This window comes from Salvia miltiorrhiza, chromosome 8 (genome assembly GCF_028751815.1).
Source record: "Salvia miltiorrhiza cultivar Shanhuang (shh) chromosome 8, IMPLAD_Smil_shh, whole genome shotgun sequence".
NCBI classification, from domain to species: domain Eukaryota; kingdom Viridiplantae; phylum Streptophyta; class Magnoliopsida; order Lamiales; family Lamiaceae; genus Salvia; species Salvia miltiorrhiza.
Window position 1 is genome coordinate 13,882,469 of NC_080394.1, and position 12,926 is coordinate 13,895,394.

The 12,926-nt window shown below is 31.8% G+C and overlaps 1 long non-coding RNA gene across 2 annotated transcripts; it reads left to right on the plus strand.

Moving 5' to 3' along the window:
- Positions 1-1,275: 1,275 nt before the first annotated feature.
- On the plus strand, positions 1,276-9,917 carry LOC131001212 (uncharacterized). Of its 2 annotated transcripts, XR_009093886.1 has the most exons (4): positions 1,276-1,561; positions 2,676-2,781; positions 8,102-8,926; positions 9,655-9,917. It is a non-coding gene; the product is annotated as an uncharacterized LOC131001212 (long non-coding RNA). The 2 variants fall into 2 exon arrangements; XR_009093885.1 differs by having other exon boundaries at positions 1,287-1,561; positions 8,102-9,917.
- Positions 9,918-12,926: the final 3,009 nt, after the last annotated feature.

A 12,926-nucleotide genomic window follows, 5' to 3' on the forward strand; every position in this document is an offset into this window, starting at 1 on the left:
GACATTTTTAGCCTTGGACGAATTTTATGGAAAGAAATTTAAACTTTAGATTTCAAATACATGGTTATAAATCTCTTTTCCTTAATAGTTAAAGATTATTTACTTATATAGATTAAACTAATTATACTACGTTTTACTAATTAATTATTACCTAATATGTATATATTTATCTTTGGATATATTGACATATTTTTATTTAAATAGTGAAATATATTGGTTTCTATAATAATAATAATAATAATAGTAATATTTTTTTGACTTGCGTCCATAACACAATTTTGTTTTCTGACTTGCGTCCATATATGACATAATTAATTTTGTAGGATTTATAGCATGATATCCTATCTATCCATATTATTAATTTTTTTATACGATTAATCGTTAAAAAGAAAAATAGCATTCCAATGCAATTAAATGATATTGTATGACGATGTAAAATTCCTATATACATATCAACATAATAATATATAAAAAGTATTAAAAATATAAAGGGTTAATAACTATACTCAAATTTTGGTTTTTGACCAAATCTATTTTTTTGGTCAAAAAATGCATAAACTTTTATATTTTTGGAATTTGACCGGAGCCGAAAGTTTGTCGGCTAATAAATTGATTGTCTGAATTCTGATGGGCAATCCAAAGGTACCGTTAGAAAGCTCTTAATGTTATCGTTCTAATGATACTTATATTGTTGGGTTTTAATAACCGGAGGTGGTAAAAAAATGGCATGAAAGTCGAGGTCATGAAACTCTATTTTTTTTTCCGACCACTTCCGGTTACCAAAACCCAACAATATAAGTATCATTAGAAAGACAACGTCAATAGCTTTCCAACTGTACCTTCAGATTGGCCATCAGAATTTAGTCAATCAAGTTATTGGCCAATGAACTTTTGGGGTCATGTTAAATTTCAAAAAATTAAAAGTTTATGTATTTTTTTACCAAAAAAATAGATTTGGTTAAAAACCAAAATTTGGGTATAGTTTGTGTATTTATAGGCAATTAACCCAAATATAAAAACACTAATATTGTACTACGTAATAAAAAAATTAAGATAATTTGACTATAAAATTACTATTAATTGATGTCTTAGGAGTTGGGATCAATTCCTTGAAGAATCAGTATTTTTTCATTTTTATTTTCTTGTTTTGTATCTTAAAAAAAATAAACGTTATTTCCAAACAGAGAGTGGTTCTATTTACAGCTACAATATTCACAAAAAAACTCATATCCCAAATTAGAAGATGATGCCCAAACTAAATGGTCAGTGGGGGCATGTCTCAAGTCAAACATAAGAAAAGGGCAAAAAGTATTGGTTTGGGAACCATGATATGTAAAATCTTGAATAAAATGGGCATTTCTCGACAGACCCATCAATCATCTTCAATGCCTCCATTTCCTCAAAAGAGAAGCTAGCTGTTTGTGTGAGTGAGAGGTGGCTGCTCTCACCATTTTCCACCTCAAAAATTCCTACCTTTTTCAGAACCCTAATTAATCTAATTCATTTCAAACATGTTTTTGCTCAACAACTAAGGGGGGAGCTGCAAAATATTGCACACAAGGTACATTCACCACTTCATCATCATATTAGCTTTATTTCAATATATTTTGATGAATACAAGCAGATTTAGTATGCATTGGTATTAGTCTTCTCCTTGTTTGTTTGATTTCTTGAGTGTGCGAATTTTACCCATCTCATTACTATGATCATTTTGGTAATCATTTCTCCTAAATTTAAGCTAGAAATTGATGAGGATAATCAGAATTAGCTCTCTTTGGTATTGTTATTGGTAGCAAAAGGTTATTCCTAGTGAACTGTGGCAATATTTTACACCAGCTATGGTGGAGACCATGATGTGCTCTATTGGAGCTTTTTTTAAGTGGGGGTTCTGTTTCCTTGTTAGCAGCAGGCTTGGAACCTTACCTAAATGCCAGATCGTATTTATTAATGGCGGCAGCCATGAGAGTGAGTTACTACTATAAAGTCGATGTTGATTCGAGTGAGTAGTGAATAATATGGAAATCCATTAAAGAATGGCGTGTAATAATTACGTATGTGAACCCTTTTGATATAGAAAGTCCCCTATGTTAGTTGAATGATTGATCCTTCTCAATTTCATTTTGCTTTGTCGACTTTCAAATTAGCTCACGACGTTTTCTTTTGAAGTTAAAGCACAGAATCAGCTCATTCTAGAAAGCCTTTTAGCAGTTAATAGTTTAACTTGAGATATGATTTTGTTGAACTTCATCTTTTTTCTAGATATGAATCTTAACCTACCTCTGCCTGGAATCTCACCTAAAAGGGTGTGGATTTCTTGATTATCTACAATTCTACGGATTTCGTTTCGCAATGCCAGTGTTGATTTTTCAGGAAGCTATCATAATTTTAGTTTTATTGTAAAAAGATCTCACATCTACTATAGGCCTGTCTCTCTTATTGCTCTTGTTTTTTGTTTACAATACATCATAATGTATATTACAAGCTTTCAGTCTAGACTGAATTTAGCGGCACTGAAGGTTCTAGCTGTCAAAACTTGAGGAGACTAAACTGGCTGACTAAACATTTAAATTTCTTAGACATGTATTTGATGTGTTAAGAATTGGGAATATTGATGGTGTAAAGGTGTTGACATCAATGATTTTTTATGTGATATTGACCTTATATCTTTTTCTTAGAAGGGGGAGCATGCAGCAATTGTGGTTAGCTTTGAAAAGAGAAACCATACTTTGTGTATCATGAGAGGCAAGCAAAATTGCAATTACAACCTATAAGTTGCTTTAGGTATGACATACATTCATGAATGCAAAAAATGCATGTGTTAATATGAATTTGAACTTTAAAGTGTCTGCTTATATTTAGTATTATTGTTGAATGTTGGATAACTGCCTCATCTAGAAGCTTAGAGGAGTATTTTTTAAGGTTAAGTTAATTGCTTTAGAATCCACAACCTTTGAGCAAATTCTTAAAATTTGACATGAGCTTTAATACTATGCAATTGAGACACCATTTTTTTATCATCCTGTGCATTTTCTTACACTTACATAGTTTCCAGCAAATAAAGTGACCATTTTTTAAACAATAATTGTTGGGGAAAAATCATGACTTGTGAGAATAGCTGCAAGCCTGCAAATTTGACACGAGTTTTAATTGTTTTCCAACCTGTGCATTTTTCTTACATTTACATAGTTTCTAGCAAATAAAGTGACCATTTTTAAAACAATAATTGCTGGGGAAAAATCACGACTTGAGAGAATAGCTGCAAATTTGACATGAGTTTTAAATGTTTTTAATTAAAGACGTCAATCTATGATTTCAATGTTTTTCAATATCCGCAAAGTTTTAGTATAGGTTTATGTTTTACGGTTTTTGATTTTTCAGCATATATTACAAATGTTTTCCTCTAGCTTCTCCTATATTGAAATCCATAAGCTATGTTGAAAATTTATGGATGTTCAAAACCATTCAAATCGTAACTTGGTGTTTTAATTGAAAAACAGATTAAAGATCATGTTGAATTCGCAACTATTCCCAAAAATCATGATTTTTTTTTTGGCCATGATTCCTGTTGAAAAACAGCTTCATTTTATTTGTCCGAAAGTCGGAAACTATGTCCATATAGGGAAAATCCGATTGACATGTCAGACTTGAGCGATCGAAAAAAAAAATTGGGATCTTGAAAAACAAACATATCAAAAGGTGGTGTCTTAATTTCTTTGTTTTAAAGTAAGTGTTGAAATCACAATTTTATCCATATATTGTGATTTTTTAAGCAATTAACTCTATTATTTAATATCTACAATATGACTCGCCCTCCTTCTCAGTGCGCACAAGCAAGTAAGAAAATTACTTTAAAATTGCACATAAGTACTTTCTGATAAACAAATGTGATGAGATTCGAACTAGGATCTTTTGTTTGATCTAACTCTGTCTATGTTGAATGACCATCTCATAAAAACCTTCAAGCTTTTGAATGTTTATCATTTATTATTTGAATATCTTCAATAGCAATAAATGTTCTTTTCTTTTCTTTATTTATATTATTTGGCATTGTGATGTTGCTTGAAGCTGTAGATTTAAAGCACAAGATATAAAATTTCGTAACATAGATTCTAAAAGTCTAAAGTCAGATTTTCAATATCATTGTCTGGGTCTGGCTTTTGTAATTGTGAAATATAACAAGGTAAATGCTCATTACTAGACATAAAACTATACAAATTTGATATTTCTTCATCATTTCCTAGTAGTTATGTGTTATCCACAATTAAGGAAATCATTTTTGTCTTTCCGCAAAAGTCACAATTGTTTAAGGGCCATTTACTAAGCTTAATGAGATAAAACTTGATATGTCTAACTAAGATAGATTTCTTATCTCCAAAAAGGTATCATTACTATATTAGTTTAAGTATCTCCAATTGGTATAGATGTGTAACCAACTGTTTGGTTGAGTGTATTAGTATTCTCCAAGGAATTTCCATTTCCTAAAATATCCTAATTTGCAAGACGTATTTAGTGTTATAATACTATGATGAAGGGTATTTTAATCTAATAATAGATTGCTAGCTTATGTAGTCGAGGATAGGTGGGTAAGAGATCTCAGGCCATTCCTGTTTTTCAAGAGCTTTGATTTTTTAAATAAATAAGATATTAAATTATCATCACTATATCACCCTCTTATATGCATAGCAAGCTTGCCCCAATGACTTCATAAACCATAACTATGTTGAGAAAATTTATAAGGTGACAACTAATTCAGTTTTATATGATAGAAGTGTTGCCTTATGTTGAAATAGTTGGTAGCTTATGGATACAACCATAATTAAAAAAAATATGGTTGCACCACTGTCATCTCTAATGTTAACAAATCTTTAAAACAAACAAGCAAACAAAAAACATAATGAAGAGTGGAGAGAAACAAACAATTATGATTTTCAAAGTTCGAATATGAAAAAAAAAATGTTATATAGTTTTGGTCGGTTCGGTTGAAACTGAACTCACTTGTTTAAAAATTCAAACTGCCCAATACTCAGTTTGGTTTTTGAATTTCTAACTGAACTGAAAATTGAGTCAAAAATCGAACCGCTCTATTGACCGAACCGACCGAAATCATTCGGTTTTCGGTCGCTCCAATTCTTCAGTTATGGTTAGGTGTGCTCACCCCTACATATAGCCAGTGTGAACTAATAAGTAATTTCCGAAGAACCACAATTTCCAATAGTAACCCGTCATTTTTTAAAATTTAAAAAGATTCGCTGTTAGGTGAGATAAATACAATTGATGCTAACTAGTCCATTCAGCGCCTTCGTTTAACATTGGATTTTGCAATAGCGACAACAAATTTCAGCATTTATTTCCTGTAAATACAGATATGCATTCGAAAGGCCTCCTGATTTTCTTCTATAAATCCGGTGTTCTCTTGAAGACCTATTGCATTGCCTTCCTTCTTCCTACGGAAAACCTCTTTTTCCTTGTAGTCTTTGTTCTATCTTCTGTTTGCCCTCAATCGTGTCTCTACATTTATTTTTTAATAAAGATTTCTAGAATCAATTTTTTTTCTTATTCTATCTTCTACACACACACAACATGTCTCTAAGTAAGCCAAAACCTGATTATCAATATTCAGAAGAATTTGAAAATGGTGGGCCTACTGGTTCATGCGGAATGCCAATTGCATGCCGGGTGTGTAATAGGGTATTCTTCGACAATGTTAGCCTTGTGCTACACTTTGAGTGCCATGTGAAAGATGGATATAGGCTATGTGGCAGAGACCTAGCCGCTATGCGAAGTGAGCAGCATTTATCTTCAAGCTGGTCACCATGCTCTTATTCTTCTTTCGCTAGAGTGTTTCAAAGGATGAATGACTGCTTAAAGTCTCGTCCTTCCTCAAATCGTACGCCAAGAGATCCTAATCTTCTTTATATCCCAGTGGTGAATGTATCACAACCAAGCATGAGCCGATATGGAGCTACTTCATCTTCCACCTGCCCATTAATGTATTCTCCCAAGAACCTTGCTTATGGCACAGCAGCGGCAGCAGTGAGAGAGAAGAATATTGGAGGGCAAACGCGCTTTCCGGGTCATAAGAATCAAGAGATAATTGTCATAAGTGATGATGAGGAGGATGATGAGAACAAGAGCTCAGTAGAGATAGACTTGACGTTGAAACTTTAGAAAACTTGTCCATATGCTTATCTGGTCATGCAATTGTTTTTCCATTAGTAGATCGGTCTTTTTGTTGTTGTTTCATTGTATCGTGTTATTCCTTTAATGAATTAGTGTTTTTATTTTTCCCTTTAATTAATGTGCAATGAAACTGCATTAGGAAGATGCAAGATATCTTATCATTGTTTTGGTAACAAGAATACAATGGTAAAGTTTATGTCATGATACTCACATGAGAGCTTTTTGAGGGTATTACCTTCCTTTCTCTTCTATGTCAGTAAATTATAGTTTCGGATTCTTTGTCCCACTATTAAATTTACTATTTTAATAATATCTATTACAAATCCTAATTAGATATAATGAACCCTATTTAATAATTATAAAATTAGTTTAAAACTCAAGAAATCGATACTGAAGAAAAAGACTAAGAGAATTAATAGTGAGACATTAGTGGGACCAAAAAATGGGATAGAAGATCCCAAGTGATTATAGACCCATAATGTTGTATGTTTATTAAATATTAACTAATGAAGAGAATTATAACAAGGACCATACTCATTTTTAGGTTCTTTGACATGTTGTCATTTACACCCACAAATACAAATTTCTTATATGCCAATTTTGTTAGCAATGAGTAAGGGTAGATTCCACAAGGAACTGTGCAAATTCTCCTCCCTTGAGCTAAGAGGGCCTATTTTTGTTTATCTAATTATTAATGTTGTTATCAGTTTAATCTATTAAGGGTCTTTTGTAGGCTATTTATTAATTAGGGATGGTTAATAAGGTTCCTATTATTCATCTAAACCTTAAGGAATAATTTGATAGTGTATAGTGTATTCTAGAAATTTATAACCGATTTTCGGACTTTCTCTCTGATGAAACTGTCTAAATTGTATTTTCTTTAACACCCAGTGTTGGCCTAGTGGTAGTGTGGTTAATGTCTTAGACCAAAGGTCTCAAGTTCGAGTCCACCGTCACACAGTCCTCTAATATATTTGTTTCTCCTACCAAAAAAAAAAGAACCTGTTTCTGATATAGTTTTAAGGACCTCTGTGCCCATAAACCCACAAACAGTTATGGATTCGCTAATTCTAATTGGTTTTTTAGACTATTTTATCTCAATTAAACAGTGATCCAGCTTGTAAGATCTGCCTCCAGCAGTTTCTTTATGGCTGGGTTTCTTTTCCATGTAAGATTTAACCTCAATCCTCTTTCCTTCTCCACCTGATCTCCTCCCAATATCCACTCTTTCTCAATCCTCCCAGCCCAAATTCCCACTCAAATTCTCCGCCTTCTTGCTCGTTGCCTTTACTCTTTCCTTTATTACTTTAAACAATGATGATAAGTCCACTTTTAGACAGAAATCAAGCATAAATATACTAAAAGAAATGAACTTATTTCATTATTCTTCAAAGTTGCTGGTCATATAATGTCCATCCATGTCTAGGTAGATAAATACAAGCAGACACTTGCATACTTTCCAAATTAATTTGCATTAGTACACCATAAATTGCCATACTATAGAGTATACAACTGATTACCTAGTCTGATTTTTAAAGACTCCTAGAAATGGAAGATATTACCAAGTTTGCTTCTGCTTATCAATATCTCCATTATTCTTTATTTCCATATAGTCTTTGAACCAAGTCAACTCACTTTTCATCTTTTATGATAGTTGAATGTATTCAATAGTTCATAACAAGTTCTTTGCTGAAATTGTGTGGCTCTGCATTGCAAGAATAACTGGACCAGAAAATGATTTTGAGGGAATGAATAGAATAATCTTATTTCATCAGATAATCTTTGCAGAAATATGAAATTTATATCAGAAGTCAAGATGTAATTTAATTCCATTTATTGTGGTTTTTAGTTCTCATGTTTACTCACTACTCAGTTACTACTTTACTCCATTTTTTGATACATGTATTTCTTCATTATACAGTGTGGAAAGAGCTGCTGAGAAAGTGAGGTGAGCATAAGGTAATTATCTTTTAGTTTTCCAATTGATTCTTATAGGTTTTGGACCTAGTAATGCCAAATGTTGTCATGTAATATTAAACATAGCTGATTGGATAAGACTGGTACTTCTTATGGCTCCTGTCTTATTTTAGGGTCTCTTATATGTTGTGCTCCTAAAAAGTAGGTGCTATAGAGATTTTATATCATGATTCATATATATACCTTGATTGTAGCTAAGCGCATGCAGCTTCCATATTTTACATCTCATTTTTCTTCCTTTAGGCATTTTTTGGTTCATTGTGGAAAGATTGAGAGGGCAAAGATTGTTCTAAAGACTAAGAGGCCTTTTAGAATGATGATATATTATAATTAAGTGGCAATTTTGTAAAAGTTTAGAGTAGGATGTAATTTTGGATAAGTCAAGTTATTACTCTGAAAATGAGAACCAAGGTTTTTCAGCCAATTAGTATTTTCCTAATCATTTTCAAGAATATCTGATTAATCAAAGCAAATCTAACAACTAAAAATTATCTACACACCATGGTTACTTTTTCTTCAACCAAAGGTTTGTAAGAGCTAAACATTCCTATAATGAGACCATCAAAATGTTATCTTATGTAGAAAAGACTTGTGAATTTCGAAGGATCACATCTATGAAGGCGTTGCTGTATTTAGGAACTACTGGGCTAACGTCTACAGTTGCAGGCTTTATATCACCGAGCAGCATAAAGGGAGTAGTAGGGACTATATTCTATATTGGGATGGCCTAATTGTTCAAGTTCTCGTTTAATGCAAAAACTCTTGTGCGGTAAGTATTGATTAATCATTAGCTCTTAGTTAATTATGGGTCATTTAGGGTTTAAACAAGAGTTTATTAATCCCCAATTACGGTTTATTAATAATGACAATCAGGATTTAATTAAAGTGAATGTATATGAGTGTGCCTTCATATTTAATTACCATTGTGTTTGAAGATTAGGGTGAGTGGGCATGTACAGATGACCAAGGGAAGTTGGTTTAAAGCTCAGTCCCACAACTGATAAGATTGAATTGATTTTTTGTTGGGTTGGAACTTGGAATTAATGTTCATTATGCATAACTGGCAGAGGTAGAAGGCAATGTGTTATTTGTTACTTTTATTTTTATTTTTTAGGAGGCAATGTGTTATTTATATGCCTACCTAATGCAATAATGAAAAGGTGGAGCCTTGCTAACTGTACTTTTATTGTGTTGGTAAAGATGGGAAATTCTGAATTCCTAGAAAAAGAAATATGGAATTTCAAACACTATTTATTGTGTTATGATTTATGGTTTTAGATACTTGGTATTGGATTTGCTTCTTTTTTCTTTGTTAGCATAATATGTGTAATGATACATGTCATTAGTCCCTAATTTTGGTATCAATTTATCATCATCAAATTGAAACGTAAGTGTGAGATGTTTCGTTTTTTGACGGGAGAAACAAATATTTTAAAAGATTATTTGACGGTGCACTCGAACATATGAAATGGTTCTTTTTTTAAAATTTTTTGGCAGGAAAAACAAATATGGACTCGGACGTGTGAGATGCTTCTTTTTTTTATTTTTAGGAAAAACAAGTATTTTGAAAGATTGCATGATGATAGATTCGAACTAAGATGTTTATTATTATTTATTTATTTTAAATTGTAAGATGCTTTTATTTGGAAGGCAGCCAATATGTTTTCTGGTAGAAAGAACAAAAAGGGGCAGAAGAAATTGCTTTTGGCCATGCTTGAAAAGTTGAATGGAAAATTCAATATACATCACGAAATTCATCACAACCACTGCGATAAAAAGGAAATGATTGCAAAATACCAAAATATATTTGTCTTCTTCTACTAACATACAAAAGAAAACCTGCACAGTAAATCATTTCTACCTAATTTCAATTGACCGTCAAAAATTAACGTCATATATTTATTGTAACGTTATAGATGAATAGTTCACATTTAATGTTGTTGGACTAATAGATACACAACTTTTGAATTAATAACTCATTTCCTATGCAGCAACTTGTGTTGGCCAGCCTCATGGCGAAATCATATTTCTATTTATTTTGATTTGATGTGTAGTTGTATTCCGATTTGAATTTGAGTCCATTCTCTCAAATTGAGTTCCACACAGGATTACTCCTCATGCTTCAACATTAAATGCTCATAGACATGCCCACAAATGGTGCGTAGATAATATTATTCAAATAAATGTAAGATACTATAACTGAAGTGTTTTCTTAAATAACAGTACAAATTTCAGAGTTTATTGAATTTGTTTGTCAGGTATGGAACATGTATGATTATTATTATTACAAATAAATTTATATTTCATAAGCTCATAAGCTATATGTTTTTTAATTAGAAATTGACACGGTAGTGTATACTTTTAAATCGCTATTTCAATAAAATAAAAAAGGTATATAAGTGAATTATTTGTCCTCCATATTACCCAATCTTTCAGGCAAAACCATAAAGATGGGTAATAATTAATAAATACAAAGAAAAGGTCATGATACTTATATAAAAAGTTATAATAAAACCAATGACCATGGTTTAAGAAGAATGGGCCCATCATGTATTCACATTATCATCATAACTTTTCAATCATTTAATAAATCTGTCCATCATTATAATACGGAAAACTATTTAAGTCCATCAGAACAAAATATAATTCAAATAAATGATTGGATAAAATCTGACCAGATAAGCCTAACTTATAACGCAAACAAATAAATGTAATATATCCAACTAGTGGAGGTTTTTATATGAATCAATGAGTAATTAGTATCACGAGAACTATCTTTCAATATTGAATGATTCTTTCTATAGTGATGATATGTTGAGTGTGTGCTTTCGAATTTTCTTGGACTTCAATTATAATGGCATCCGTTGAGCCTGGTCCTTAAATACGAGCTAATAAACAACAATGACACTGATATATAAATATTTAGACATTTCAATTTTAATTTTATACTACTATATTAAAAGTCAAGGCTCAATTTCAAAGTAAATCAGAAATAATTGTGTAAATAAAGACAACTCAATGTCATAATTAACGTAATATTCAAAATCAGAATTATTATTAATTTAAAATATATGATACCGACCAAATTAATTGTCCACTAGTATATTAATTAACCATCATTAATTAATCTTTTAATTTTCAGAGAAATGCCGCTAATAAGTTTTTAGGAAGACGCCCACTAATCATAAATTTAAGGAAGCGAAAATTATGAATTTAAAATTAGACAAATTTTAAAAAAAAAAAACTAATACATAGAATTTTAAATCATATATATATATATATATATATATATATATATATATGCTATAAATTAAATGTTGTATAATTATGAATGTTGTGTAGAATTAAATGTTTTAAATTTATAATATTTATATGCCATTTTTTTCTAATTTAGTTTTATATATATATATATATATATATATATTCATTTATTTATTTTTGTAGCTGTAATTAATACTGTCCATCGCACAAAGATCAAATCTAGTTATTTTATATATGAATATTGACTCACACGAGATTAAGTGAAACAATACAATTATTAATGAATAATTTAATATGTCCATCAATGAATAGAAGGACATTTATATAACTATAGGGAGGCACACAATTATATAGCCTATATAAACTTGCCTACATTGAATATAGTACTAAGAGCATCTCCAATCGCCGTTGCTAAGGGAGGATCGATCCGGGGCGCTGGGAGGCGAGCAGCGTTGGATAGGGATGGCAGTGGATCTTGGACCCGATCCAGATCCGTGGATCCAGATCCGTTTTTACGGATTTGGATCTCAATTTTTTGGACCCGACGGATCTGGATCTGGATCTGGATCTCAATTTTGAAAACGGATCTGGATCTGGATCTTGAAATTTTAGATCCGGATCCGGCCCAGATCCAACCCGTGGATCCGTTTTATTTTATATATATATTTTATATTTTATATTTAGTTTACTAATAATATTAACTAAATTAAAAATAATAAATAAATTATATTCAAAAGAATAAAAACTAAAATTAATTAGATAAAAGTATTTTGCGTTATATTTTTCATGATGGAAATTAGATGTTGTTGATTTTGTGAAATTTTTTTAATTTAATTAAAAATAGTAGATCCATGGATCTGGACCCGCGGATCTGACGGATCTGGATCTAGATCCAAAATTTTCAGATCCACGGATCTGGATCTGGATCTGGTATATGAAAACGGATCTGGATCTGGTATTAGCCAGACCCGGTCCAGATCCGGCCCGTTGCCATCCCTAGCGTTGGAGTGTAGGCCATATGCGAGGCCGTGTCGAGTGGGCGACCCGGGGAGAATGGGGGAGATGGCTGGAGCGTCCGGAGGACGCGCCCCATTAAAAAAATTGAAATTTCATTTTTTTAAAAATTTAACCGTTTGAAAATAAAAAAAAAAAAAAATCGACCGTTGGAGCCAACAGTAGAATTCAGCCAATTTTTTTTTTTCGCCTTTATCTATATATATCCCAACTTAATTCCATTCATTTCATTATCTAAAAATCATCTCCACATCAAAAATTCTCTACAAAAAATGTCTTCATCCTCATCAAGCCACGAGGACAGCGACGTGCTCAAGAATTTTCCAATCTTGTGCAATAATTTAATCAAATTGTTCAAGCTATTGGTGATCCGGATGCGCAACCTCATCGTCGGCGACGAAGAGTGGCAAAGAAGGCCTACATTCGTCGGGACTGTGAAGTCGGCGCTCTACGTTTGCACGCGGATTACTTTGATGAAAATCCAGTCTACCCCG